At 39.1% G+C, this 25,968-nt stretch overlaps 1 long non-coding RNA gene across 1 annotated transcript; it reads left to right on the forward strand.

The window, feature by feature from the left end:
* Positions 1–9: 9 nt before the first annotated feature.
* Positions 10–23,519, forward strand: LOC306802637. The gene is made up of 3 exons (XR_013774418.1): positions 10–228; positions 498–590; positions 21,629–23,519. It is a non-coding gene; the product is annotated as an uncharacterized lncRNA (long non-coding RNA).
* Positions 23,520–25,968: the final 2,449 nt, after the last annotated feature.

Below are 25,968 nucleotides of genomic sequence, written 5' to 3' on the forward strand. Positions count from 1 at the left end.
AGAACTTCTTTCCGTGAGGGCGGCATAGCGCTGGGACAGGCTGCCCAGGGACAGCGTGGGGTTTCCCTCTCGGGACACATTCAAACCCCACCTGGACGCGTTCCTGAGTCACCTGCTCCCGGTGACCTTGCCTTGGCCGGGGCGTGGGACTGAGCCATCTCCAGAAGCCGCTTCCAGCCCTAACTACTCTGTGATTGCGTGATTGAACACGATTTAAATTTTAAATTGGTAGGTGCCCTGGGGAAGCCTGACTCCTCACACTTTGGAAAACTCTGTCCCTCGAGGCTCACCCTAATTTGGGGAGCCCGGCAGGGAAATGTCTCGTTAGGAGCCGTGGGTAAGCTGTCATTACAGCTAATGAGACGAGTCAATACAGACCGCGGAGTCTGGAGAGCTTCTCCGGCGGCCAAATGAAGGTGTCTGCTTTAGGATTAATTTTTTCGGGGTTTTATATATATTTTTTTTTTTTAATTTTTCTTTAATTAATTGCTCCCCAGGCTCCCCAAGGGATCACGTCGAACAGACCAGCACCAGCTTTAATGGCACATCAGCCTCCAGCTCTAACACCATGGTAGCCACCCCATTATGAGGTGAGCCAAATTCCCCGTTTCATAGGAGATATGCTACCATAAGGCTGAAACTGTTAGGGCACCAAATTTCACTGACATTTTCAATGAAAATGTAGAAACCAGACTAGCAAAATATGTCATGCTAGGCATTTAAAAAGGTGACAGTGCTTTGCAGCACAAGGTGTGTGCACTTTGTCTTCATGGGGTGATGAACTGTGGGCCTCAAAGTTACATTTACCTTGTTGCAGTACAAGACTGGAAACAAATGCTGCTCTGGAATTGCAAAATGTGACTTGTCAGCTAGGTAACAATTTTTAAGTAGGCAGCCAATGTAAAAATTTGCAGGTAAGTCATATATTTCTTATATTCCATAAATTTTGTTCTATACCATAAAAATGCATTTTAATATTTGCGTGCAAATGCAGCTATTAGCTAGCGCTCAGAAATACTGAATTATTGAATCTTTGTAAACATAATATCTTAAACACTACCAAGGGGACATAAAAAGACCTTATGCTTTGGTCCACAAAAAACTTCAGCTAAAATCAGCATGTATTTTTAAAATGGCCAATTCCCAGTCTAATTTCAGGTTTCTGTTGCTCACTTGTCCTCTCTGCACAAGGCCTGCATCAGGCAGGTGGGATTGGGACTCACAATCTGCTCACAGAGCAGGAGGTATTTCTAAACCAGCCAGGAGGAAGAGACAAAGAGATAGAACATTGGAAATCCTGACTTATCCCAAGCTGAGGTTCTTTCCTCAGAAAAGAATCTAAGTGAGATTCACAGCAGGAAACCCATCGTGTGCTTTGTGTCTTTGGCTACAGACAACCAGCTTACTCTCTGCTGTTAAAGCACAGCTGGAAGAAATTATTTGCTACAGAAATTTTCCTTCTTTCTTTCAAATGCAAATGACTCTGGTTGCTGTATGCTACATATGCAAACTCTGTCTTGCCAATGTACTGCTGAATAGCTGTAACCACACAATAGTGACAGGCAGCCCTCATTTCTAAGGAATGGATGGAAGGTAAATAAGGAGGTGCAAAGCCTGCAAAGCTTGTAATAGTTCCAGTGTGAGGCTCTTTAGGAAAAGCTTGGGTGCTTCCTGAAGCTTTAGGGATCTAATGAGGTACTCATGGTTTCATTAATTACCATTTTGAACTTTTTTTACTAACCTCCACTTAAAGTAATTAAGCCATTTTGTCGATCTGGCTTTACTATAGGTGAGGATAAAACCTGAAAACTTTTCCAGTATTGCTTGTGTAATAGGCTTAGGAATGTTGTTTCAGTGCTGAAGATAAAGCTTGCATTTATTTCTTTTCACAGTCTCACAGAATTGAGTGGCAGAGCAATCATTATTTAGAAGTTTACAATCCTAAGAGCCAAGACCTTCTGTTTTACAGGCTGTTTTGAACATTTCCCTAGATTGATGTCCTGTAAGGTAATTATATTAGAGGGATTCTCCTCTGACACGTCAGGTGCTGGAATTGGATTCAAGTCATAATCACTGAACATACTAGAGACTTAGGCATGTATTCCACTGAATGAGGATGCATTTGGGAAATGTTTAAGGGCCATTTTGAAAGCATTTCTGTGGACTTGTTATCATTGACAGATACAGTGAAACTGAATGAGTAGCAATAGCTGGCAAGCTTCTCCCAGCAGCAAACCAAAACACTTTTGTCAATACTGCTGGAATGCAGGGAGCTGGCTCTCAATCTATTGATGCTATCTTATAAATGCCTACAAATATAATATGGAGTCTGGGAAACCCCTGATGCTATCTCTTGTTTTAAAAAAATTAATTATGTCAGTATTTTTGGGATTAAAGCAGATGAGATCCACTATGTATTTTAAAGAAAACTGCACACCTCTTGCTAATAATTATAGTTTCACATACTGATTGAATAGTAGAGGAAATGTAGTGTCAAGCAGAGAAATATTTTTATCACAACAGCATTGCTGTCAACTGGTAGCATGTAATAAGAATTAAGCAAATTATTTGCATTTAGTATACAGTGCTGATTGCTTTGGAGTTAAATGAAATAGTCAGTCCTCATGCTTGCCTTGGAACATATCCCAGAATAGGAAGGCTAGCACTTATCTACTAATCTACTCAGAACAAGCTTAGAAGGCTTTGACACTGCTCAAATGTCAGCTTGAATATCTCCCATTTGTTTATTACATCTAGTTAGTGGGATCAATGTGGTATGGTCAAAAGAAAGTTATTTAAATGCTTGAAAGAAAATCTCAGGAGACTGGAATTTAGATTTCTAACTATTTTCTAACATGATTAGGTTGCTTTCTTCTCTGCACTTGTTTCTGAAGCAACTCTTAATTACTAATTAATCTCCAACAGTCAGATGCTCCTCTGGCATATAGAATGAAGAACAGCAGCAGAGTAAAACCAGGTGGAAATGTAACACCTCGCTTAGGAATTTTCTGACTAAACTCGGTGCAGGTTAATGATTCTGCAGGTTAATTGCAGGTGTTCTCTGTCTCTTTGACGTCTAGGGTTTCCACGGCATTCATGGTAGCTCTTGCAGTTACTGCAATTACCTGAAATATTAACAGATACATAAAGAGAGGTTAATGCTAAATTTAATGATTCCAGTAAGTTGTCCCTACAGTTTCTAACCTTCGTATTCAGTTACAGAGGATGTTAAGGAGAACAGCTGTACAACAACACGCCCTGCAGAGGAAAATTCAGCAGCACTGCAGCTTGCTGATAGCAGTTTGCATAGGAACAGGAGGAAGGACAGAAGGCAGAGACTTAGTGGGCTGAAATGAGATTGATTTGACCTGTACATTTCCAAAATTAGTGAATTTCTCCACTCCTCCACTATACTGCAGCAGAAATGCTGTCCTCTTAAACTCTAGTGTGATCATTTAATTACATAGTTTTGGGGTTTTTAACTGTAGCTAGAGGATACAGAATGTTTTCTAGCTTGGTTCTTTCCATGTGCAGCTGGTAGGCTTACAGCTGATAAGGAGCAATGAAGTGGCTGAAGGAGTATTGGGCTTTGTGCATTATTTTTGCAACTGATTTTGCACCACACTATTACAAAAAATTTTAGAGTGCTCAAACATGTTCCATTAGTTAAGGCTCTAGCCATGTGATTTTTTGCAAAACTTAAAATGCCATGTTAAGCCTGAAAACCCTGTCAATGTCTAGTAACATGAATGTGGGCAACTGTTGCTTCAGTAACTCAAACACATCACTGTCATGTTTTTCAGCTGCACCCCCTGAATAGCAGGCAATGACAGTGCAGTACCAGTTTAAGGTACTGGCTTACCTGGAGCTGAGCCACATACACTTTTACACTGCAGATCTTAACCATTGCTTCCCTTTTAACCATCGGTCATGTCATTCTAAGCACTGGCATCAAATGCACCCAGATGTTGGCATCTCTGTGTTCAAGGTACAGGCACTTCATCAGCAGCTTGGTCTCTAAGTACTTGTAAAACACTGCCTGAAGGTACTTAAATTCCATGTCACATTTATTTTCAATAAATTCGTTTCAATAAAGGTTGAGACCCTGTGAAAAACAAGAACATATGGCAGGCAAAACTGGGAACCAGATCCTAATACAAACATTATGGGAAAGCAAGGTTAAGATAGAATATTAAAAGCTCAGATTAAAATCAGCAATTAAGTAGCATCAGAATCAATCTGCCTATGTTCATGTTTTATTTCACTTAGATGAGACTTCTTGTGAGAATTGAAAATGCACTGGTCGGGCTGCCCTTGTTTGAGCAGCTGTCACTGAATTTTAAATCACTCATTTGAAGGCCATTAATTTACTGCAAGGTAAATTGTGAAACATAGTAAGCAAAAGCAAAATGATAATGTTTAAGCATAGTGCTCAGAAGACCCAATTAAGGAATCCATTAGGAGGGCAAATAATTATGTATAGCATTGCATAACACAATGTACTTTGCATATCTGTGTTCTCTGATGCATACAAGAGATCAAGCACTAGTCATCTATTTCAGACTGAATTTATGTCAAAGAGTACCTTTGAGATCTGAAGCATATGCAAAATTGCCCAAGATAACTATCAATGATAGCAAAAACAGTTGAGCCTTTAAGATGCAGAAAATTATTTGCGTTGTTCCACACAGGTGCTACTGTGCAGAAATTGCCTGTTAAAAGATATAAGGTTTTCAAAGGCCTTCCTTCTCCCTGATACCTCCCAATATTTCTCTGTTTCTCAGATATCCTTATCCTATTGCTTCACATCCATATAGGAATGCTATCTGTGTATCTCTACACAGTGCAAAGATTATTAATCACCTATGTTTACACTTGGAGGCAAATCTGTGCTTAAGGGAATACCTGATGAGCCACATCATGATGTTATCAGGCCAGTAGCATAACACTGCTAAGAGATTAAAAAAACCAATAAAGCTTTAAGCAATTCTCATTATCTCATTTGTATTTGAGTTAAATTTGAACATGAAGGAATAGTCTTGTCTTTTTTTTTCCTAATTACTGAAATCAGAAGAAGATTGTTCATATAATTTTATTGAAATACAATGATCTCTCAGAAGAACTTGCAAAAAATTCAAGAATGTTCACCCCAGAAAAGTACTTGCACAATATTTGCAATAGAAATATGTACACCTATAGGAAATAAGCATTCCCAGGTGCGTTTTTTATTCCTCCATAAATGTTGGTAATGGCAAATTAGGTGTCAAAAAGCTTTAGCATACAAAAATGTAAAATTTTGCCTAGCTGTGTCCTTTAAATTGCTATCAGAAAACTAAGCTGCTTTTCATTACCAGTAAGAGGAACTACTGTAAAAATGACCAGTGTATTCAGAAATAATGTATAAGTACAGTAGGGCTATTAAAATCACAAAAAAAAAAAAAAAAAGTTTATTACAATTATTATACAAATATTCTTACAAATATACAAATATTATTACAAATATTCTGTGCTATACTCTTTCCAGTATGGACCATTATGTGTTTGCTGCTACAAACATTATAATGCTAGGTAGATTTCTGAAACTGAAGATTGTATCTAGTCAGAGACTGAAATATAAAACTAATTAAATGCAATCAATTACTGCTCCTTTAGCTGCCTTCTCTGCACATAGGAAGTATTTCTTGTTTTACTTGCTGAACACAATTTAATACACTTAATATATTTTTTTTATAATACCTAGAGCGCTTTATAAATTGGGGTACTACAAAAATCCGTGGTTGTGGGGCTAGTTGTAGTAGAAATCACCACCAGTGACAAAGAAGCCTTTTCTGGCATGATGACTCACTCAGCTGCCATTCTGGGCTCTTCCTCACCTCACCCAGGAGGTGGGACAGTGTCACTTTCTGGTCAGTTGGCACCACAGTGAGAGCAGTTTGCCACTGAGCTCCCCACAAAGACTTGACTGGGTGTTAAACCAGAGAAGCAAGCACTGGTATTTTGTGTAGCCACAGTTTTTGAAGTAATCCCCAAAATGCCTGGGTGATGAAGCTTCCAGGGGATCTTCCCACATGGCCTTCAGCCTGGGCTGCAAGCCTCAGTGCTCTTGGGTGGCTCCTGTGAAGCAAATGCAGCTGCACTGAGGAAAAATGAGACAGCAACTGGGAATTCATTGCAAGAGGAGGAACTGGATGGCCCTATTTGAAGAGGTGTGTAAAACACACCATTAATCTTTTCTATTTTACGTGTGCTGGAGCTCTTGCCACAGACTCCTCTGGGAGCACAGGCAGTGTTGGGTAGCTGGGTAGCTGGAGCCCAGAGATATCCCACCTCATATAGTGATCTGGCAGTGCTAGAAGTTGTGTTGAGGTCATTTTTGGCCCTTAAGAAATAGTTTTGAAATACTAAAACTGCTCATACTAAAGCTCAAGTTTGAGTTTTGTGCCTACTGTAAACTAAGTTAGCAAACTTTTCAAGTGGGAGGAAAATAAAGCAGCAAAATCAATACACTCCTTTATATGTACCAGACATGCATTCACTGCAGCATTTGTTCCTTAAGTATGTATTTGCTGAGTACTTATACTAGTAATTATATATTTTCCATATAAGTCACACAGGTGACAAGAAAGAGTTAGTACACATACTTCATGAGTACTGGACAGGACACTACTGTTGATTAATTTTGTATGTGAATGTGTATTGTAAAAAAAGTTTTCTCAGCCATTCTCTTATGGTTTTGATTCCAGATTTTACAGCAGTTAGTCCTTCCACAATAGCATGATTGAGGTCTCAATAAAAAAATGATTTGAACTTACTGTGTGGTTAATATTAGTAAGAATATGTTTGTGTATGCAGGAGAAGCAGGTTTTCAGCTGAATTCAGCATCAGTAATTTTGCTGGTGACATGTACATTTGGGGGCAAAAATTAAGCATTTGTATCCTAGGCTGCCTCATACAAGCCCCAGAAATTTTGCTGGCACATAAGTTAACTGCTTTCTTCTGCAGGTCATTGCATAGACAGACACCATGCCCAGGAAAAGCACCAATCTGGGGCTTAAGTATCTGCATTTGATGCAACACTTGAGATGTGTCAGTACATTTGCTGTAAAACAGGAAAGAAAAAAAAAAAAGCAACAAAAAAGAGCATGTGAGCCCCAGGTGATTTATGGCCTGATTCACAGTGCCCTGAATTCGTCAGCCAGAAGCCTGCTATGCTTTCAGCAGACTTTGGCTCAGATGGGTGCACTTTAAACTTCCAAACCGCAGACAAGCTGGGGCAGATGGAAAGTGGCCGTCACAGCCGGGATGATTCAGGGAGCAGATGGGCTCTGCCGGCTTTGTTTGGAGAAGGGAGCGGGAGCATCCCGAGCTGACATCCAGCGGGAGGATCGCCTTTGCTCTACATGGATGGCGTGAATGGAGATACTAGGGCGAGAACAAAAAGAGAGAGAGAGAGGAAGGGAGCGGTCCGAGAGGAAGGCTGGGTGGAATGTGCGGAATTAGCACAGGGTGGAGCAAGAGGCAGGAGAAAAAAACAGAGGCACACTTTGGGGTTATGCAATTTGGCAGGTCTTAACCCCTGACACAGGCGGAGGAGGAATCCATAAAAAGCTCTGAGAAGTGGTAAGGGGGATTGACAGGAAAGGCAACACCTATAGCTTGGAGCCCAGGTGGTCTGTGCAGGGTGGCACGATGACTTAAGAGAAAGAAAAGATGAAAAAGAAAACGAGATAAAGGAAAACACTAAAAGAAACGTCACTGAATTATCTTGAAGAATTCTGGTTGCTTTGCATGTGATAGCCACTCAGTCTTTCTTTTCTGTGTATTCATGCAACAGAAGAGTTTTCTGAGCTGCACTAGCTAAGGTGTTCTGTATTCTGAGTAATGTCACATTCCACAAGAGGTACAAAATTGGTGTGAAAATTGTCTTTTCTGTGTAAAATGCAAATATTGTAGGACCTTCTGAGTATGGGTGTAGGCAACACACAATAAAACCCTCCAAATAATGTGCAGGCAGGTAACTTTTCTTGGAGAGTGCTTGCCAATAAATGTTTCATGTACGTGCACACACAGAACCACAATACACACAATCCATGATTTGCGAGCTAAACTAAGGAGGTGCTGGGAGGCTGCTAAAGAGATCAGGGTACTGATCCAGAAAGAAAAAAACCCTACAGTTTAAAAAGTAATTTTGTCTACTATTGGTACTTCTATCATAGAAAGTGCTTAATGAAAACCTGGGCTGATCAGTGACCATGCCATAATAATGTCACATGCTCAAAACCCCTATCAGCAGCTTCAGCCTATGAGAATGAGCCCTTCCCTGATATGAGCAGAAAATGGGAAGAGATCTCATTGTGCTATGTTAGAAAAAAATCCTAATATAATTTAAAACTCGACTGTATAGACTTTGAACTGAAGTTGATGACTCACTGGTGTTTGGGTGATTTCTACAAGCACCCTTAAGGAAGTTTCAAAGTTCTTTGCAAATATGAGGCTAATACTTTCTAAAGTCAGGGAGCATGAAACTTGGCTTCTCCCTTCTCTGAAAGAAGCACAAGGAAGAATATCAGTGAGTGGATCAACTTAATTCAAATTGTGCAACCAGCTATGGTAAGAATGTGGGGTGGGGTCTGAGAAACACCACTGACGTGGAAAATTAGAAAAGGTGTGTGTCTTTCATCACGTATTAGATTTCTTCATTTTGTCTCGCTGATATAGTCACAACAAAGATGATCTTCTCAGACATAGCCATAATTAAAAAGATATTGGCCTGGATTCAAGATAAGATTGTTTTAGACTTTGAGAACAGAGATCCAAAGGGGTGGTATATTAGTCACTGCAGAATTAAGAACTTCAAGATCTGAATTAGAGTGTGGAGAAAAAAATTGTATAGACTTTCACAGTGGATAGAGGTAAAGGTGGAGTGTTTTCTCTTTCCTGGATTGTCACATCTAAGAGATAAGCTGAATTCATGAGAAAAAGCCAGACAATGATGCCAAAACCCAGGTGCTAATATTGTCTTGCCTAAACCATAGAAATTATGGTCCTTCTGTCAGCACCCTGGCTGGCTTTCTCACAGACCTGAGGAATGAAAGAGATTTGAATAGATTTACAAATAATAATTTAGAAAACAAAATGAAGTATGTTTATAAGGAACTCTAGATTTTGGCCTATTTGAGAAGATGATTAAACAACAAATGTTCCTGTCTCCTACAAAGCTTTATTGACCCCCTTATAGAATAAGTGGTGTCTATCTTATATGTACAGTATAGAAATGAGCGTCTTGATTTTTATTCACAGGATGATAACAAAATGGGGTAGCCTGACTGATAAATCACTTCTAGGCCTAGGAATCTTTGCCAACAGCTTTCATAATCGATCTTCAGACCAAACAGGGATTATTTAATTTCTTTCTTGCTGCGGCAGTGCTCATAATCTGACTATTTAGTTCTGCATATTCCCACTGCCCAAACATGAGGGAGAAGGCTGCTAATATGGCTCTGTCACAGTTTCTTCACACAGATACCTGGTCTTTCAGTCAGCTGTGCTGCTTCATGGCAATAAGGAACCCTAATTAAATTTAAATTGTGTGGGCTCAAAAGAATGAAAATGGAGGTGTGACCTCAGATGATTTTACAACTTAGACACACATAAATTTATGGGGCTGGATGGGATCCACCCAAGGGCGCTGAGGGATTTGGCAGAACTTGTCACCAAGTCATTTTCCATCATTTACCAGCAGCCCTGGCTCAGTGGAGAGGTCCTGGTTGACTGGAAGTCAGCAAATGGGATGCCCTAATTACTAAATGTAACACCCATCCACAAGAAGGGCTGGAAGGAGGATCTGGGGATTACAGGCCTGTTAGTCTGACCTCAGTGCTGGGGGAGGTCATGGAACAGTTCATCCTGAGTGCTGTCATGAGCTATTACATAATTAATGTTACTGTTCTCCCTTGCTCCCCTGCAGCAGGTTGTTACAGTCCCTCTGGTGATGGCTGACAGCACCATAGCACAGCTGGTAGAAGAAACTTGTAGGTTGGCTATTAGGAAAATTTTCTTCACAGAAGGGCTTGTCAAGCATTGGAGCAGGCTACACAAGGAAGTGGTTGAGTCACCATCCCTGGAGGTATTTAAAAGATGGGTAGACGTGGCACTTAGGGCCATGGTTTAGTGGTGGACTTGGCAGTGCTGGGTTAGTGACTTGACTCAAGGATCTTAGAGCTTTTCTTCAACCTGAGCCATTCTATTCTATGATTCTATGATTCTATGATTCTATGATTCTATGATTCTATGATTCTATGATTCTATGACTTAAGTGCCAGAGGACAAATGTCTCATCCACTCTCCTCCTATGTCAAGTGACTATTTCTTAAGGCTTCCTGTGTGGAAACTCTTATGCAATAGCAATGAGACATAATTGCAATTTAATAATTATTTAATATCTGCCCTCTGCATGGACTTTCCTATTTTACAAGAAAAGCTGTCTTGAGGTTTAGCATAATCTAACACAGAATAACTTTTACACGCAAAACACCAGCAAGAGACTCAATACTATCCCTTGGTGCACAGCATCTTTCTAGCACTTGTTGTTTCAGGCTTTTTCTTCATGTAAACACATTTGACAGAATTTTTCATAATTTGTTCTCACCAACCAAGAAGATGCTGGGAACAAGGCAGTGATGGTAAAGAGGCTGCTCTCCAGCCCAAGTTTACAGGTGGAAATCAAATATGGAGCTTAAGTTCTCACTCACCCAGTCCACCATGACTTCCATCAATAACTACCTCCAAGAGAAATGTCACCTTGCACAGGAGTCAAACACTGTGATGCTGTTCTGCTCAGCTATTTCACATCTTATACCACAGAGCCCATGAATATAGCACTCAGATGGGGTTATTTCTGCATCCCAGGTCAACAGCTTGGATGGTTATACAGTAATTTCTCCTTGTCTGTTAGCCCCATGACTAGGTTATGTGCAGATTGTACTTGCTTCCTTTCCAGTTTTGGCTGTCCCTTGTGTAGATAAGTACTCAGAAGTTTTTCAGAGGTAAAAGTTTGATTCTCTTCTCATGTTAATGTGATTTTAGATTTTGTTTTTATACGTGTATATATACATATATACACATGCATATATTTTCCTCATCAAAATTTACAGCCCTGAAGCATAGAAATATTTGTTTGGAGAACATGTATGAACAAGGTGGTAGCAGTAAGTGTTTCAGTACCTGCCTTTGCCATTCTGCCTTAGCACTGCAGGCTCTGCAAAATAGAAAAGCAGCCCAGGTGTATTACAGCATCCTGTAACTTTTAAATGAGATTTAGTACCTTCTCTGATCTTCTTCTATGTGAAATCCAGATATTTTCAGATAATTCCTGCTTTTATGTTTCCAGAGGAAAGGCTTTGAGGCCTTGACATTGCAAAGAAACATTTGAAAAATGTGATGCAAATTTGGCTCAGAGATTCAGAAAGAAAATACCAAAGTTAATAAAAGGCACTTTTTTATCTCTGGAGGCTTACTCATGTGTTTTGGGAAATGCAATTAGCAGTGTTTTTTAGGGTCACCTCCACCCTATTTCACCTATGCAAACACCTGTACTAAAAATAATAATTATAAAGCATTACTATTATTTTGTAGAAGTAGCAATGCTCTCTCACTCAGACCAGCTGTGCAAAGGATAGAGCAACGATTCTGTTTTGTTGTCTTAAAATTCTTGGGCAAACTGATATTGATATTAAAACACAGCTAACTGACACAGCTCTTCTTTGGGGAGATCAGAAGGAGCCAGAGTCAGAAATCAGAAAATGATTAATTTTAAGAAATTAATTGTGGCTGTGTACATTCAAAATAGCCTAAAGTATGCAGAAACTCTGCTCAGACTTTCACTTCTCTAGGTGTTCTGGGCAATATCATCCAGCCATTGTCCTGGTGTACACAGCTGACATCCTGCTTTCTGTGTGCCCCTTCTTACAGGGAGACAGAGAGGCAAGAACTCTCAGAAATTATGAAGATGCCCATAGGGGCCATTCACTTAGGAGTTGAACTCAAGCATCCTGCTGGATCCTTTCCAACTCAGAATATTCTATAATTCTTTCCATGATTCTGTGAAGCAATTCAGTTTGGAAAAGATGTCAAAAGGATGAGGTGCTTTTAAAACACACCCACCAGCCTCACAGGATAAAATACTGCATGACTGGAATGGAGAGCAGAATTGTTTTATGACATGGAAAATGAAACAATGAAACAAATCTAATGAAATTGGCCTACAGTTTCTTTAACGTGTAAGCAAGATTGCTTTCAAAACAGCCATTCTCTCCCCACCTGTCAAAATTAATTTCAGAGTGGAAAGTCTCATATATTTGATGTAGGTCATTAGATGGATTAAAAAAAAAACCAACTCCATCCACTCATTCCCTTGCACCAAAATCACTTTATTGCAGTTGAGATTTTGCCCTCTTCCTCCTCCAAAACTGAGAAAAGATATTGCTTTCTCTTATCACTTTATACAAAAACCATCTCACAAGACGGTTTGTTTAACTGTGTTAAAGTTCATTTTGTTTAGGCACACAAATCTCTTTTCTGAACACAAACAACATGTGCAACTATAATTTCCTTCCATCTAATTCACCCTCAGAGTTGCGGGTGATTAAATATCTTTACCACATTTGATTGGCAGAGAAATAAGCACTTTAAAATATATTGTAATTGGGCTTTGGATGTTTTTTGTTTTTTTTTTTTTTTTTGTCTAGCCTTGTTAAAAGCTTAGGTTACCTTTCTTGCAACTGACTTCATGAACACAATAACTAAATACTTCTGTGAGTTGTTTTGTTAAGCACAGCTAATTAAAGCAGTGAAATACAACTGAGTTAAGTAGGAAAATCACAGCTCATAAATAAAGATAAGAAAATTATAAGAGGTATGACTGACATGCATGTAATTACCTGCTTGGGAGGCGGTCTGAACTGGAAGAACTTGAAGAGGTTTGGGAGGCAGGAAATCCTGTTTTATAATCCTCGTTACACCCATGACTAGTGCTGCCACAGGCTAGTTGCTCTGCCTCTCCCTTCCCAAAAGGTTGTCACTCAGTGACAATCACATAAGGATTTATTAATAGAATAGACAAAGTAGCTGAAACCTTCAAAGTGTGATTTTGGTATTTGTGAACATTAGAATCATAGAATAGTTTGTGTTGGAAGTGACCTTAAAGATCATTAAGTTCCAATCCCCTGACAAGAGCAGGTTTTTTGCTAGACCAGGTTTCTCAGAGTGCCACCCAGTCTGACCTTGAATACTCCCAGGAACGGGACATCCACAATGTCACTGGGGAACCTGTTCCAGTGCCTCATCAGCCTCAGAAAGAAGAATTCCATTCTTAAATCTAATCTAAATCTACTCTCCTCCAGTTTAAAGTCATTCCCCTTTGTCCTATAACTACAAGCCCTTGTAAAAAGTCCCTCTCCAGCTCTTTTGTACCCCCTTTTAGGTACTGGCAGGCCACTCCATGGTCTCCCCAGAGCCTTTTAAACTCCAGGCTCAACAGCCCAAACTCTCTCAGCATGTCTTCATAGAAGAGATGCTTCAACCATCTGATCACATTTGTAGTACTGCTCTGTACTTGCTCCAACAGCCTTCTCACCTTGGGAACCCAGAGCTGGATGCAGCATTCCAGCTGGGATCTGTCTAGAGCAGAGTAGAGGGGCAGAATCACCTCCCTTGACCTGCTGGCCACGCTGCTGTTGCTGCAGCCCAGGATACAGCTGGGCTTCTGGGCTAAAGTCCATTGAGATTCTCATTCACCAGCACCCCCAAGTCCTTCCTCTCCAAGCTGCCCCATATTATAGCAGCTGCTCCAAATTTTCTTGCACCATTCTCCGTATCTTATCCAGAAGTGAGGACACAGAAACCCATAACTTCTCCAGTGATTACTCCTTGAATGTTAAACAATTCTGACTTTTGTTACTCCAAAATAATGGATCATGAAGCAGATTGCAAGAAAGGTACATGATCCTGAAGAAAGTGTTGCCAAAGACTTGTCAATAGCACAGAATCAAGATTTTCTATGTCTTTCAACCATGAACAAGAAATCCGTGTCAATCCTCAAAAAAAAAAAAAAAAAAAAAAAAAGAGAAAATTTAATGTCTCTGTTATTTCCAATTAATAACCAATGAATCTAATTTTATAAATCTACGTTAATTTTACTCAAAAGCAATGTTTATAAAAGGATCTCGATTCCTGTTGTGTAACATTTCACTCCTACAATAGATAGAGGAAACAAAATCTGAAGTTGTGGAAATCCGAGAGGAAGTAAACTGGAGGTTGAGTCAACACTGTAACCTTGCAGTCAAAGGGTAGATGTGAAATCCTGAAATGCACAGATCTGCTCTAACGAGCTTTGCTGATCCCAATCCACATGCATTTCAACAGGTGAGGGAGATTCCAGTCATTTCTATAGCATGCCTCAATATTCAGACCTTGCTGTGTGTGTCTTAAAAACAGCTGGAACATCTGTGTTTTCCCATGTTACAAAGCAACTGCCAAGTTGTAATACGGTTTATATTGTCTCATTTACTAAAACTTTAAATCTGAAAACATCACCTTTCTAACCTATTAGGGTTTAGCATGGACCTGGAGAGGGGATTCCTGTGTGAGCTCCTTCCAGGAGTCAGTGCACAGGTTTTGGTGCACAGAAGGACAAGAAAAATCTTTTCTGGTTTCTTGGAACACAGTCTGTAAATGCTTTCTCTTTTCAGTGTATTTAATTCAGGGAAGATTTTTACTTCCACTCAATTAATCTAATTTATTTAGGCCAAGTCACCTTGCATATGTGCCAGATCATGGCACTGGGGCTTCTCTTGCCACTACAGCTCTGTAACATTCACAAAGTCTTGAATTTCCTGTTGGGGTAGATAACTGCACCTTTAGAAGGCTTGGAAACAAATAGATTGACCTCTTTTATGGTTTTCTGTTCTGAGTCATCACTGAACAAACAACACTGTAGTGAAGAAAAGAAACCAAGAAAATGTCTGAGCAGGACAGAGAAGCTGCATATTGGTCCCTAAATGCTGAAAATGTCAGGAAAATGTAGAGGATAAGCAGGGACATTTTTGACCTTCATCTGAGAGGATAAACCAGAGAGGTGTCCGTAAAAAGCCTGGCTAATGAAATGTATTTTGCCTTTTTTGTTACAAAATTTATCTCACCCAGGTACTTGAAAGATAATGACTGTTACAATACTACAGCTGCAACAAAATGGAAACTAGCCAGGTCCTGGCTTTATTTCTGGCAAGGAGTGGAAGCACTTTGTACCTTTGCTACTGTTCCATGAAACCAGGGGGATGAATCATGAAAGGGTATTATAGAATGCAAAAATGCAGGAGTTAAGCATTAAAAAACCCCAAAAAACCAAAAAAACAACAAAGCTCTTTTCAACAGAAAGTAGGTAAAGAGGGTAAAAGAAAGGAGAAGATTGACTGATCTCAGGCTGAGTGTTTTGAACAATTGACTCAGATGATGCAAGGCTATTTGGATCGGGAGCATAAGACTGGAAGACTTGGGTTAAATGCTAACAAAACAAGTAGAATTTCTGAAAGAGGAAATCACCTAGCCCAGCTGGAAACATACAAGAGGAAGGACAAGAGCCTTCCACAGATGCCAGACACTGAGATTTCAGAGCTCTCCAACAGAAAAACCGAGAACCAGAAAGACAAGCATGGATCAAATTTCAAATCCTGGTGGGGGGGGGGGGAGGGAATTAAGGAGTCGTACACATTGTAACAAACAAGACGAGCCAACACAATATCTGGCATCAGGATGGTGGCGTAAGATCTGCCCAGGATTACATCACTCTGCAAGAGCTTGCCAGCAGTGGCAGGTTGCTCTCAGCAAGCTCTGAGGGATGACAGCAGCCCTGCCGGCTCACAGGAGTGCTTTGTGCTGTACAGCATGCCAGGGGAATGAATGAGTGAGCAGAGCAAGGGGGCGAAGAAGGAAGCATTGTTTGGAGAACAAACGGGATATTTGCACTCAGGTGAGTGAGCCAGTGTGATCCCAAAGGCCACTGGTACTTGGGAGCATCTCCAGCAGTAAAAGGCTGGCAAGGGAAAAAAATCTGTTCCTACCCTGGCTAGCTGGTCATCCATAGGAGGGATGATCCTTGAGGAGAGTGGCAGACTCAGCCAGGACTATAGGATGGCTGTAGCAAATCCAAGTCCCTGTCCTTGCAACAAGAACTGCAACACCGAAAGGCTTTAAGCAAGAGACTAGTGGTGGTCTATTGATTTTTCACTCTCTTTCTAGGTGAATTGGAAGCTGGGCTAGAACAGAAATGTTCAGTAACCTTGCTAAGACTGACCACAGATTTCTGGAGGGAATTTACCTACTTGGTGCTGATGGTTTTGCAAGCATCTGCAAAGCTGGGGGTGTGCAAGAGGGCTGAATCCAGGGACTGAATCCAAGAGTCCCTGCATCCAGGGACTGAATCCAAAATTGGAAAACCACAGGATTACCTCTAGCAAGAGGGAAATGCATAAAATACCTGCCATGAGAAAGGTGCTTTTATCAAGTTTGGTGAGACTGCAGTCACAGTGGTGGACACAAGCCCTCAGTGATACCAATCAGCCAGGGCTAGGATTGCTTCAGGCTTTACAGGATATGTGGCATTGCTCTGGGCAAGGTGTGGCATCTCCTGTATTTCATGGCAGCTGGCAGCTCTTGGGGACTGTCAGTAAGCAGCTTCTGCACCAAAGTGGATAAAGTGCCCAAGTCGTACCTGCAATATTACATTCAGCCAGCCACAGGTTGCACTGTGTACCCGACCTGGGCAAGCCCTGTAGCCTTGCAGCCACCCAGACTGGCTCTTCATCCCAAGGCACTCAGCTGGCCAGGCTCAGTCTCCATTCATGCTGTGTAGACAATCCACACATCCTACAAGGCAGAGAGAATAAACACGGTCTTCATGAGTCACGACGCATCCCAAGAATGGAATCTGTGGAGAGCTTTTCAAAGATCCAGTTATTGCAAGAAAAGCAAAATAACTCTTGGATTTTTTTCCTGACCTCATCTGGATGTGGATATGACCAGCCTTGGCTTCTGTCCAGTGTTGCCTGAAACAAAACTGTCCCATGAAGCCCTGTCTAAACTTATGCTATCACAAGTATGACAGCAAACATTTTAAACCACACTTACATTCATTCCTTTGACATACCCTTGGACTCTGTTGTATCAACTGCTGACAGAGTCAAGGACCTGACACCTGTCTGGAGGTGGCCTTTCTTTCTTTCTTTTTTTTTTTTTTTTTTTTAATTTTTACTATTTTAGTCACCTACTAATACCAGAGCTGCTAACCAAAGCAGATGTGAGTGTCTTTGCTGTCACCAGGATGGAAGTGGCATTGTAAATAACAGGATCCAGAGCACATAGCACTTTAAAGATCCAATTGCAACAAGCCAATATACAAGTAGTGACAAATAGGAAGCCATTGCAGCCTTTCAAGCATCAAGGCAGAGCTTTCACAAAGACTATCACTGTTGTCAGCTATTTCATTCATACCTCTGAGTACCATCTTACATAGAGTGTGCTGCAACAGCTCCTTCTCAAAGCTGCATGATCAGTTTAATGAGAAAAGGAAATGGTATGCAGAAATAAAGTAATTGAACTGCTACAGTTATGGCAACCCTAAGAGCAGCTGAATCAATGAGAAGGGGAAAAGTGTACTGAGGGTAATGAAGACTTTCAAAAGGAAAAATGTCACTGAGAAGGGCAAGGTTAGAAAAGTATCATTAAAGCTAGATACAGGGGTATAAGCAAAGGCTTGGTCAGCCTGAAAGAAATCATCTTCACAGAATTAAGCATATATTTAATTTGATTTCTAAACAGCTTACACTTAACCAGTTTTCCAGTATGAATACCAGCTGTTCTTATTGCAGCACATATCCCCTGAAATTCTGCGTCAGAGTCCACTGTACATGAACCAGCCTGTTTACAGAAAACAATTCTTTTAACAAAACCATTGTGCTTTTGATATCTAGAGAAATTAAATAGAACATGCATTTTGCATATCTTTATATTTTTATAGGTGACTGATGCCTACAGCACATCATCTGTTGGTTAGAGAGTGTTTGAACAGCTAATTTATTTTATATTTGGACATACAATGTTAAGTCTGATTCTGCTAGCAATTCTAATACCCAAACTTTGCAGTTTTTAGGATTCTTACTATATTTTCCAACAAAAATTTTCATTTCAAGGGGGCTTTTCAGAAGAACAGTGCTTTTTATGGCAAGTAAAATTGGAAATACTCTAAAGATAGACTTTAGCAGTCATCAAATCACTGATTTTGCTAGATGTTATTGAACATTATATGATCTTTTATTAATTTATGTAATAACTTACAGTTTATTTTTCCACGTGTGTGAAAAACTGAATATTGAAGTACCCTTAAGTTTTTTTTATGTGTTTATTAGAATCAGAACTAGTTCTGAGTAAAGTCATTCTTTGATACTTCTATTAAAAGCTTATCAACAATAAAATGTATTATATGAAATCCTGTTTCATTTTACCAGTCAAATAATTGAAGTGCATGTAAAATACTTCAGAGCCTAATGTTATTAAACTGTACAAAATAAGTCAACAATCCACAGAATTCCATTAATTCAAATACTACCTTGAATAACTTTCCTACCCTTTTTCCCCCCCTCCTTTTTAAAAGTGTGTGAACTGCAGGCCTGATCTAAGGACTCCCAAAGACTACATGGCAAGGGTGTGTTGTTCATATGTATTTCTGAGTATAAAACAGAAGAAAGTATATTCTATTGTGCATCTCCAAATGAAAAGTGCAGAAAAAAAAAATTAGAAGTGCCACATGAAATTACTACACAGCAGGAGTTCAGATCACAATGCTGTGTTTCTTTTGTAAGGAACATGGGTTAGTTATATGCACTCTGCTGACTTCATTGACACAACTTTACCAAGAAGAGGAGCTACCTTGTGATTTTAAAATTAATTTTGACTGTATGGTGTGAGCATGTCCTGCCAGGATCCCTGCCAAGGTTTCAGTTTCACACTTTTGTCCTCCTCAGGCTACAACTTGGGAGGGAATCTCACATAGGAGAGTGGAGGGGAGGAAGGTGAGGTTTCTAAAAGATGGATGTCCATATCCATACCAGTTGCATTTGGTTTCCTTTAACACTGATGGTCAGAGAGGGTCCCTGCAGAGAACAGCTCATCTCACTCTAAGGCAGATGGCTGAAGTAGATCCAACAAAGTGCCCTCTGAAGATACTTGTTGTGTCCTTTATCTACATGGTGGGGTTTAGGCAACTATTTAGGTGGTGAATTGTCTGTACCCCAACTTCAATGTCTGTGTTGTTTTGAAAACATAACCAAGCCATCTAATCTGCTTAGGTCTTTGCCCCGTGGAAGTCACATGCAAAGCTTCGGTGGGATCCCAGAAATTTGGAAATTTGCAGCTTCCTCAAGACTGTAGATGTAGCTCTCCAGGACTCTGCATAATCCCAGAGAAGCTCACACCCCTTCTAGCATTCACCTGGCTATTGTCACAGCCAAGATAGGTACTGTGATGGGGCATGACAAGGACATTCTGCCAACTCTTTGCCAACTGAAAAATAGTTTTATGATAATAAAAATCACAGCTTTAACAGCTTTGTTATCCATTTGTATGAAGACAACTCACCCAGGCCATGGTAGAAGCTAGTGTCTGAAGTTCAGATTTTGCAGCATCCAATCACCATAGTGTTTCTCCTTAAGATTTTTCAGCAACACACCATGTCTGGCACATCCCTGTGCCATGGGGTGCTCCAGACCTGACTGACTTTTCCACACTAGAGTTTACACTGGCATTGCCACACCTGGAGATGACTCAAGGTGTGGCTTAAGGGGAGCTCAGTCTGTGGAAAGGCTCCTGGAGAGCTCTCTGGGAATGACATGCTGTGCTGGCAGCTGGGGGCTGTGTATTGGGGGAAGGATGTTGTGGGGCTGCCCTGGAGCAATACTCACATACGTGCTCAGGGAGCTGGCCACTAGATTTCATCAGCTCCTCTGGCTCCTGGAACAAAATATTCTCCTGTGTGGAAAGGCACAGACTGTTTTCTAGGACATTCATTCTGCTCTTTAAATCAAAGTTATTTGCTGTTTCCAGTCTAAACCAATAAAGAGTTGGGGACAAAGGAAGAGTTAATTTTCAAAGCAGAGATGACACATGGCAGTAGTACTACAACAATTTACCTTGATTCACTGGAGCTTTAAAATACACATTGTGATGTGGTACTATAAAAAATGGACTAAATTCAGATTTCAATTTCATTTTAACAGCAAGTAAAATGTTTGGCTTGCAAAACTTGCCTTTCTGTAGGCTGAATGTGCTTCCGTGCTAACAGCTTCCAGGAAACTCTTAGGTTACAATTACAAGAAGTTAAAACTGCAGCAGCAGGATTGTTAACTGGAAGTCAGAATTTCCTTTACACTATTCCTCTCATGCTTTGTCCTAAAGCTAGCTTAAATACTTTTTTTCTTTTCCTTTTCTGTTGCATTGTTTTGGTATATTTGCAACTTGGTTTTTGCTGGTGTTTTTCCTTTTTTTTTTTTTTTCTATTTGATCCTAACCCCTAACTGTTCTTTGGTCTGTTTCTTTCACCTTACACTGGATTATCTATATAAAGCAGCATTTTCCAACAATCCTTCCAGTTTATGGCATCTTCTCTTTTAAATTTATTATGAACATGTCCAGTTCTTGAAACAGGTAAAAATATATTTTGTACTCCTTTCCAGGTTCCCTAATTACATGGCCAGTAATACAAAACAAAAAAAAAAAAAAAAAAAAGTAAGCAGGAAAGGCAGAGATAAGAACAATAAAAATAGCATTTGTTCTATGGAATGAAACTGAAATACACTTCATAAACTAAAGGAAGAGAAGAAAAAAAGGTAGAGTAGGGATTCAGTTAAAAGATCCAGGGATTTTTCTTAAAATGACATTTTAGACAATTAAAATTTAGGAGTGAAGATAACTAAAGCATAATAGAAAATCTGAAGAAACTGAGGCATGATTTAATAAGTCTCAGCAAACAAGGAATCTAGGGATGATGCTTCGGGACAGATGGTATTCCAAACTGATCTGTGCTCTACAAACTTACATGACCCCTTTTCTTCAAATTAAGATGCAAGGAGATGACCCTGGGAAAGTGAGAAAGTGAGAAAGTGAGAAAGGACAGGGCTGGAATGCTGACTGAATGAGCCACAGGGACAGAGGACAGTTTGTTTGATCCTCTCTGTCTGTTACTTGAACATTGATCTGAAAAACCATAAATGCTGAAGATATTGCCCAACACATTAGGGGTTTTTCTGAAAATAAATGCAAAGGAGCATTTTTATTTAGTGGAATTTTACTCACTCTTATAGGATTGAACAACAATGCTGGGAAATGGAAACAAAATTTGTATCAGAAGAAATGACAAACACAAGGCTTTATGTTTGTTTACTTATTATATATGTAAAATATAAAAATAGCACATTTGTTTATATGACTGCTTGCATCACAAATGTGAATTTTACAGCCAATTTATCACTGCTGCAGCCCCTGGAATGTGCCAGTAAATCTGTGACCCTGTGTCTCCTTACAGCTGGTTTTGTATTTGGAATATAAGCCATGTTAACTCCTGAAGGATTTATCAGTTTAGAGGACAGCTGCGAAGTGTTTAGGGGAGAACCTAAGGGCAACATGGCTCCAAACTAAATCTGGGTTTGGCTGCTCCATCTTCTGACACGTGAGACTTTTCTACAGAGAAAAAGACTTCCAATGGAGGAGACAGAGCCTTCCAGGGACCTGCAGCAATTACTTCCCCCCTCTACACCACAGGCTTTGAAGGCTTCTTCCTGTGAATTTCTCTTGTCCAACAGAAGAAAAAAAACATAGTACATTGGTGGATGAATGGATGGAATATGTATTATTAAAAAGCAGCCAGAACATTCCAGCAGACGCACATTTTTCCATGAGTAAAAAAAAAAAAAACCAAAACAAACCCAAACAAAAATGTATTACTCACATTGCCTAATAGGTTTCTGGAAGGCTCTTAGTTTTTATGGTTGCTACAGATACTACTACACATAACAAGAGAGCTGTAGCTTTCAAACAGACAGTAACTCAATCATTTTGTTGACAACTAATTTTGATCACACATGCAATTAAAATTAAATTCAAGGCCTGTTTGGTATTTTTTGGGGGACAGAGGAGTAACATCTAAGTGATATAAATCCTATGTAGCAAGCGAGATCAGTTTTAAATGTAAATTTCTTTTCTGGTTGGTTGTTTGCTTTTTTTTTTGAAACAACATAAACACATATTAAACAGTACATCAGGAAAATCTAGGAAATCAAACCTAAAACCACCTTTTTCCTTTGTCCTTGCAAAGGAAGGCTGACAAATGCTCATGAGCTTCTATCCATCATGTTTCATAGGAAAATAGGAGACAGTAGAATCTGATTGATTGACTCACAGGGATCCTCCTCCAACACCAATGTGTGTAACAACTAAAAAAATTTCAACTATCCTAAGAAATCTGATTCTTATTCTAAGTCACACTGATCACTGATCACATTTGAAAGGTTTCAAATAAGGATTTGAATTATTATCTTGGTTAGGAGATGCTGCTCTTAGGTATAATTGCACCAGGCTATAAATTCAGTCTGTCATATAGTCCATATAGTCACATAGTCCCTATAGTTAATTAATTATGAAATATTTGTATTTCTTAGAATGATGTCTGACTTTTCCCCTTCTGTTCTGTACTAGTCATGATAATTCCAGCATTCCATTTTACAATTTTCTTATTTACACCACATCCACAAATTCATTCTTGCAGCTGTTCCTCATGTGATTATTTCTAGTAGTGTCATTGTGGTTCCCCATGTGAATAAGGCTTATTGTTGTGGTATACCATCATAGGCTACAAATATGCAATAATTATAAAGGGACAGGAAACTTTCAAACCCTTTAAATATTTTCTTTTGGTTTTGGATATGTATTGTTTTTCAGGTTTGCTTGGATTTTTTCCTGTCTTGTTTAATTTTGTTTTAAGATTGCCCTGCAGCTATTTAAAAGTTGCTTTAAAAAGTTTAGAAACTGCTTCCACTGAGTTACTTTACATAAGCCAACCACAGCAAGCAATCAGCAAGCAGTTTCAAAATCTGCCAAACCAAACCCTTACCCAGTAGAAAATAGCAATTGTTCAGTTATTTTTAATAGCTGTATTTTGTATTAAAATATAAATCTTTACAATAAAATATTCTATGATAATTTAATTTTATGACACTCTTCTGTATTTTTTGGTGACAGTGTTTTTTTATTGTGACTATGTTTATTATAAATGACAGCCAAAAGAATTGGCAAGGAAGAAAGCACAGGAACCAGAACCTAGCATTTTAGAGTATACATTTATACCAGAGAAACAAGCTCCTAAATACACTACTTGAGCAGATACTGGACAAGCATGCAACATTAAAAAAAAAACCAAAGCATTTTCCTTTTATTGCAAACAACATATGGTGAAAACTGTTCCCTGGTGCCAGCAAGGATCTCTGCTGCATCCATTCCTCTGCCATGGAGGTAAGAACTGTGAGCTTTAGGACACACCTGTAGTGTAAACAAACAGTGCTCATACTCATTGATGAATATGATCATGTCTTGGAACTGTATCTAAACTGACCTTGAAACAAGGAACACTTATCTAAATTCTTTGAGTAGGAAGAAGTTACCAACTCAGAATGGAAGAAATGTGAGCTATGTCGAGCTAAGGGAATGAGCAGGCAAGTCAATAAAGGAGGATTTGTGTTCACACAGACTACTTTGCATTACAGTGTCTGCAGGAGACCTTGTCAGTACTTTCATGTGATAAGAGGTTATCAGCCGTCTCCTCTATGCTGCTCTTGGTTTAAAGAGGGTGGGGAATCACAAACATCACTGCAAGAAATGTATTTCTGATTTGTAGTAATACAAATTTGTATAAGGGATGTAGTCTCATAATAATAAATACTGCACATGAACAATGATGAAGTAACATAATTATTCTGCAGTCTTAATGGAAACATCTTTGACAACATCAAAGAAAGACTGATTACAGATAAGAAATCCGAGAATCAGCATATGGTCTGGCTTAGCTGGAAATCTCCATCCCTACTGAGAAGAGAAATCCTCTTCTAAAGGTTTCAACAATCCTTATGCTGATGATAAAAGAAAGATGTATCCCATGGTAGTCTCTTAAGCAGCTGCTGGTGGTCATGGCACGACATGCAACATCTCTTAAAAGTACACAGCAATCCTAAACAGCCTGGAAAGCTGTGAAGGTAAATGAACATTTTAAATTGTAAAAGTTAAACTCTAAGTAATTTAAAAATATTACTTTGTTGGTACAATATACTATGCATCTATTTTTACTTTTGTTAAGTGTAGCTTTATTAACTTGGTCCAACAAAAACTATCTAAACTTAGTTTAGACTGAGTTAGACAAACCAAAATAAACTAAAACAAAATCAGAGCAGCCATTCAGAAGTCCTGCATCAATTTTCTACCAGGTTTAAAATCCCACAGTTGTCATCCTCCATTGGATATAGAAGAAAATTATGTGGAACTCAGTTCATATTGCATGACTAACTCTCCAAAAGATGTAAGCAATACTCATGGGTAGATTCTTACAATTAATGCTGAAGAAGGAATACTGTGCCAGAAACCTGAATGAAATGGATTGATTGATAAACTGAAAGAAGTGTCATAACTGTCTTATGAGTCAGTAGAAAAGACAGAAAGTGAACTGTTTTGTATCCTCATGAACTTGTATAGGAATCTATTTATACAGTACTATAGTTACTCTAGTTGTAGTTCAGCCAGGTCATGGGAGGTAACATCACCTCTGCTTTTAAGAAAAAAAATAAGCTACATTTATGCCATGCATCAGTGCAGAGAAAGATTTTGTTTGCTTATATTAATTCTGTAATACCTCAGCTGAATGTGAGAAATAAAATTGGAAAAATGAGCCTTTAAAATTGCACATGAATGGGTAGAAAGATCATAATATCCACTTGGTCCTTCCTCAAGTTTCTATTGGCAGGGTTACAAGAACTAAGCCTAAAACACACAATTACATTGAAATTAATTACATCATTCTGCAAAGCAGGCAATGGGTGTAGTTTTCTGAACAGTAACATGCTGGAAATTATGGAGAAACTTTTACAGAACGCTCCTTCTTTTCACCTCATGATATAGCCAGATTTTCAGGTAAGGAATAAACCAAAATAATTTTTGCATTTCCATTTATGAGCAGCAAAAACATGTATGTGCTCTTTTTTCTAATATAATCAAAGGAAAGAACCTCCAAGTAATTTATATCTCCTCAGTGGAAATATGTATTTATTCTACCTTACACTAACCAGCTGTTCTCAGGTATTTGTATTTAGCATGAACTTTGTAGACCTGGAGACATCCTCTGATTAAAAAAATGGTGTTGTCTTAAAAAGGCATATTATGGATTTCATGGGGGAGAAGAGATCAGTGCTGTATAATCAAAGCAATTTTTAAATGCCTGTACCTTTCTGTACATAAACTTTGGCACGTTCTTATGTTCCGCTGGGGTCAGAAGAACTAAATACTCCTATTCAGAAATATCTGTGCTTGTATAATATTTGGAAGGGTAGATTAGCTCTATCTGGGACAAAGTCAGTCTTAGCCAGATGCAGCAAAAACACTTCATTATTCTTTTCAGGCTTTGTGAGAATTTTAAAAAGAAGATCAAATGAACCTACTCCTGCACATCACTGAATGGGTTTGAAGATGCTAAAAAATCTACCTATTAGCAGTATTGTTTTAATTTAACTTTTACAAGTACAGAAAACTACTAACTAATTTTAAATTACGGATAAAATGCTATCAAAAAGTAGCTTTTTATACTTCTGTCTTTTAAATCACCAAAAA

This window comes from Erithacus rubecula (genome assembly GCF_903797595.1).
Source record: "Erithacus rubecula genome assembly, chromosome: 1".
NCBI classification, from domain to species: Eukaryota; Metazoa; Chordata; class Aves; order Passeriformes; family Muscicapidae; genus Erithacus; species Erithacus rubecula.